Here is a 5,835-nt window from a genome sequence, read left to right on the forward strand (position 1 = left end):
GGGAAAAGAGGTCTTAGTTGGAAAAGGCCACTTGAAGGAGATGTGATTTTAATAAGACTCTGAAGGTGGAGGGAGTTTGATAATAATAAGAATGATAATAATGGTATTTCTTAAGCACTTACTATGTGTGAAGCACTGTTCTAAGCACTGGGGAGGTTACAAGGTGATCAGGTTGTCCCATGGGGGGCTCACAGTTTTAATCCCCACAGTTTTGATACCCACTTGGGGATGTTTCTTCTAGTTTCAAGTTCCAGCTCCCCTCACGCCGGGGGTGGAATGGAAATTGCAGATTCTGGCACTACTACCAATGTATCATCGGTATAAATCATAATTATGGTATTTGTTAAGTGCCTACTATGTGTTATGCACTGTTTTAAAGGATTTGCAAATTGTTGGATTGCCCAGAGGTCCTGGACCTACCTTTCCCAGCATCCTCTCCCATTTCCCTAGGGCTTCCATCAGCCTCAGAGGCCTCCCCCGAATCCGGGGTGTTCCTCTAATGACCGTTCAGTGGCTGCCCGCGAACGTGGGTCTTGCCAGGAGAAGGAGTGTGGCTCAGCAGAAAGAGCCCAGGCTTTGGAGTCAGAGGTCATGGGTTCAAATCCCAGCTCCGCCGTTTGTCAGCTGTGTGACTTTGGGCAAGTCACTTCACTTCTCTGTGCCTCAGGTACTTCATCTGTAAAATGGGGATTAAGACTGTGAGCCCCCCGTGGGACAACCTGATCACCTTGTATCAGGTGGGAGGCCCAGCGCTTAGAACAGTGCTTTGCACATAGTAAGTGCTTAATAAATACCAAAATTATTATTATTATTATTATTAATATTGCCTGGGTCAAACCTGAGTCTTGAACAATTTAGAGAAAGAGAGTTAGCGTGCGTGGGACAAGGCACAGGAGTCCAAGGCTATGAAGACCAAAACTAAACTAAAGACCTCAAGCCCTCTCAGAAGAATAACTATAGGCTCTCACACAAACCCCTGAGGAGTAGAAATTGGTTCCACCCACACAACAGGCAAAAAAGACTGAGAAGAGAGTTTGTTGAGTGCTTATTATGTTCCAAACACTGTACTAAGCAGCAAGAGTATAATCAGGTTGAGGGGCTCACAGTTTAAGTAGGAGAGAGAACAGGTATCAGATTCTCATTTTAAAGATGAGGAACTGAGGCACAGATAAGTTAAGTGACTTGCCCAACACAGAGCAGACGAAAGAAGGCAACAACATTTTGATGGTTCTGTAACCTACCATCCACCCTGCAGATAGGGATGGTCCTGCAACTTAAAATTACTCAGTAATTATGTTAGTAATAATTAAAAAAATGTCCTTTTATGAAATGTTTACTCTGTGTTAACCCCCGCAATGGGCACAGGTGTCTTGTTTTGTCTTACGCTGTCGAGTCATTTCCGACCCAAAGCGACTCCATTGCGCACATCTCTCCCAGAATACCTCACCTCCAGCTGCAATCATTCTGGTCATTTATCCGTAGAGTCTGCTTCGTCAAAATACAGAAGTGGTTTACCATTGCCTTCTTCCACGCAGTAAACTCGTCTCCACCCTTGACTCTCTCCCAGGCCGCTGCTGCCCAGCACAGGTGAGTTGTGACTTGTAGCAGATTGCCTTCCACTCACTAACCACTGATCAAGCCAGAAATGGAATGGGTATGCCTCTTCTTGACTCTCCTTCCCATAGCCGTGACTGGTAGAGGACTGGAAACTCTCCAGGTGCTATCCCGAGAGGGGAGGGCACGGGGGTAGGTATAATCAGATCAGATCAGATCCAGTTCCTGTTGCACGTGAGGCTCAAAGTCTCTGGTAGTACAGCTTTTGAATCCCCATTTTATATATGAGGGAACTGAGGCACAAAGAAGGTAACTGACTCACCCAAGGTTACACGGCAGACAAATGGTGGAACTGGGATTAGAATTTAGGTCTTCTGGCTCCCAGTCCCACGATCTGCAACGCAAAGCTCCCAGAAGCAGCGTGGCCCAGTGGAAAGAGCCTGGGCTTTGGAGTCAGAGGTCATGGGTTCGAATCCCGGCTCCACCACAAGTCTGCTGTGTGACCTCGGGCAAGTCACTTAACTTCTCTGAGCCTCAGTTACTTCATCTATAAAAATGGGGATTAAGACTGTGAGCCCCACGTGGGACAACTTGCTTACATTGTATCCCACCCCCCGAGCTTAGAACAGTGCTTTGCACATAGTAAGCACTTAACAAATGTCATAATTATTATTATTGTTATTATGTCAAGTACAAGACAACTCATTCTCTTCCCCTGGGACAATGGCATGCTGCCTCTTGCCAGAGAATGAGAAGGCTAGCTGTTGATGGAATCCAAGTGTAAAATCCCTTACAGTTCATGCAGTTATTGAGCTTCACTTCTGGCAGTGAGTCACCCTGGAAAGTCTTTTATTGCCTCATAGACTCCTCCACCATTCCCATTATTCCCTAATTACCCTCCACTGTGCAGAATTAATGGCTGGTGACATACAAGAGTTGAAATATAAACACTCACTGGAACACAACAGGCATTATGAGCCACTTTATCTCGCTATCGCGAATGCCATCGATACCTTGACTGACAGTTCATTTTCGTTTTCATGGTCTCGCATGAACAGGGACTATAAACTCACTTTTACTCTGAGCGTTAATCCACACTTGTTAGAGGTGAGTTTGTCGCCACCCACTCACCTGAGTAGCTTCTTTCTCTATCTTTCTGACTTTCTGGTGTGGACCTTGGAGGGACCTATTTCTGAGATTTTGGGCCAGAAGGATCTGGCTGGCTTGTCCTTCTCCACCGTCTCCTCACTCTCCCCCTCTCCACTTTCCTTCTATCCAGATGACTAAAGGCCCTGGGAAGACTTGAGACAACCCAGAGTCGCAAAGCCCTTTCAGTCCCGAAGGTGTCGAATGGGTGTCTGCAAAGCCACAGGATGGCCCAAATGACCCAGGTTTCGCTATTCCGAAGCTCCGGGCACTAGCGCTCACTCTTTCTCCAGTGCTTCATTCTTCTCCCTGTTCTTTCTCCTCCTCCTCCTCGGAATAGTAGTAGTAATAGTAATGATAATAGTAGTAGTAGTAAATAGGAGTAGTAGTGGTAATATTTAGTAAGTACCTACTGTATGCAGAGCCATGTAACTAAACCCCGAGAAAAAATATACTGGGGGGAATTAGTCCCAGGTCCTGGTCCCCAAGGGGCTCATGATTTAAGAAGAGTGGGGTGGTTGTTGACAGATACGTAAGGAATGATGAAACTTCAACAGTGCATAGTTAATATAAAAGACAAGGACTAAGATAAACTGTGAGCCCATTGTTGGGTAGGGACCGTCTCTCTATGTTGCCAACTTGTACTTCCCAAGCGCTTAGTACAGTGCTCTGCACACAGTAAGCGCTCAATAAATACAATTTATTGAATGAATGAATGGATGCAAGGACATTAAATCATTATGGGGAGAAGGGCAGGGTTTCAATCAATCAATCAATCAATCGTATTTATTGAGCGCTTACTATGTGCAGAGCACTGTACTAAGCGCTTGGGAAGTACAAATTGGCATCACATAGAGACAGTCCCTACCCGATAGTGGGCTCACAGTCTAAAAGGGGGAGACAGAGAACAGAACCAAACATACCAACAAAATAAAATAAGTAGGATAGAAATGTACAAGTAAAATAAATAAATAAATAAATAAACAGAGTAATAAATATGTACAACCATATATACATATATACAGGTGCTGTGGGGAGGGGAAGGCGGTAAGGCGGGGGGATGGAGAGGGGGACGAGGGGGAGAGGAAAGAAGGGGCTCAATCTGGGAAGGCCTCCTGGAGGAGGTGAGCTCTCAGGAGGGCCTTGAAGGGAGGAAGAGAGCTAGCTTGGCGGATGGGCAGAGGGAGGGCATTCCAGGCCCGGGGGATGACGTGGGCCGGGGGTCGATGGCGGGACAGGCGAGAGCGAGGTACAGTGAGGAGATTAGTGGTGGAGGAGCGGAGGGTGCGGGCTGGGCAGTAGAAGGAGAGAAGGGAGGTGAGGTAGGAGGGGGCGAGGTGATGGAGAGCCTTGAAGCCCAGGGTGAGGAGTTTCTGCCTGATGCGCAGATTGATCGGTAGCCATTGGAGGTTTTTGAGGAGGGGAGTGATATGTCCAGAGCGTTTCTGGACAAAGATAATCCGGGCAGCAGCATGAAGTATGGATTGAAGTGGAGAGAGACACGAGGATGGGAGATCAGAGAGAAGGCTAGTGCAGTAGTCCAGACGGGATAGGATGAGAGCTTGAATTGTGGCTCAGCCCAGAGTCACAGAGTTACCACTACAACTGTCTTCTCCTTTACTTTTTTTCCTTCTTTTTCTGTCTCTCTGTCTCTGTACTGCTTGGCACATAGTAAGCGCTTAACGAATACCATCATTGCTATCATTTTTATTATTTCCAGCTTTGTCTTTCCTCCCTCTCTGGCCTAGTTTTCTGAAATCCCAGACTCCCTGTCCCATATTAAGCTCTGAGCTTAGGCCAGTCAGACTCAAGGAACAGGAGCTCCATGCTAGGTTTGGGCTCGCCTGAAGTGCCTGCAGGTCTAGGCCGTCCCTCTCATTCATTCATTCATTCATACATTCATTCATTCATTCACTCAATCGTATTTCTTGAGCACTTACTGTGTGCAGAGCACTGTACTAAGTGCTTGGGAAGTACAAGTTGGCAAGTTGGAATGTGTACAGACCTGCCACCCAACTCCGACCCGGCTAAAGGCATAAGATCCTCGTCTGAAAAAGAAACCCGTTGTCCTGGTCACCCTTCTCGTTCCCAATTTACAGTAGATCAGTGCTTTGGTTTGGGGGATTGTGCCTGGCCCCCATCCTTAAGGTCATTCCCAGAACCTCTCTATGAGGTAAGCTTGTTGTGAGGAGGGAATGTGTCTGTTTCTTGTCATATTGTAATAATAATAATGATGGCATTTATTAAGCGCTTACTATGTGCAAAGCACCGTTCTAAGCGCTGGGGAGGTTACAAGGTGATCAGGTGGTCCCACGGGGGGCTCACAGTCTTCATCCGCATTTTACAGATGAGGGAACTGAGGCCAAGAGAAGTTAAGTGACTTGTCCAAAGTCACACAGCTGACAGTTGGCAGAGCCGGAATTTGAACCCATGACCTGTGACTCCAAAGCTCGTGCTCTTTTCCACCGAGCCACGCTGCTTCTCCCAAGTGCTTAGTACAGTGCTCTGCACTCAGTAAGTGCTCAATAAATATGATTGAATGAATAATAATAATTATAATGATGGTATTTGTTAAGCGCTTACTATTTGCAAAGCACTGTTCTAAGTGCTGGGGGATACAAGGTGATCAGGTTGTCCCACGTGGGGCTCACAATCTTAATCCCCATTTTACAGATGAGGGAACTGAGGCCCAGAGTAATGAAGTGACTTGCCCAAAGTCACACAGCTGACAGTTGGCAGAGCCGGGATTTGAACCCATGGCCTGTGACTCCAAAGCCCGGGCTCTTTTCCACTGAGCCACGCTGCTTCTCCCAACTGCTTAGTACAGTGCTCTGCACTAAGTGCTGAATAAATATGATTGAATGAATGAATTATTGCTTATTAGCCTAGGAATAGCTTTGCTTCTGAGGGTTATTTATCGTGGGTTCTTTGGGCTATCATCTTAATAAACCTGCTTCCATAACCCATAATCCATAACCCTCATGTCTGTGAATCCATTTCCAACCCTCTGATCCATGAGCTCAAGAGTTACTCATTGCCTGGTTCTGACCCATGAAAGACCCAGAAAGAACTCATTCCCTGGATTCACCAGCGTGTCATTCCTAGTCTAATTCCCATTCTCTTTTTTAGCCGCCC

The 5,835-nt window shown here is 46.6% G+C and overlaps 1 non-coding gene across 1 annotated transcript; it reads right to left on the reverse strand.

Annotated features, from left to right (window-relative positions):
- Nucleotides 1-1,597: 1,597 nt before the first annotated feature.
- Nucleotides 1,598-1,735, reverse strand: LOC119927547. The gene has a single exon (XR_005450541.1). It is a non-coding gene; the product is annotated as a small nucleolar RNA SNORA7 (small nucleolar RNA).
- Between the last annotated feature and the right edge of the window lie 4,100 nt (nucleotides 1,736-5,835).

Source organism: Tachyglossus aculeatus, chromosome 4, assembly GCF_015852505.1.
Source record: "Tachyglossus aculeatus isolate mTacAcu1 chromosome 4, mTacAcu1.pri, whole genome shotgun sequence".
Classification (NCBI taxonomy): domain Eukaryota; kingdom Metazoa; phylum Chordata; class Mammalia; order Monotremata; family Tachyglossidae; genus Tachyglossus; species Tachyglossus aculeatus.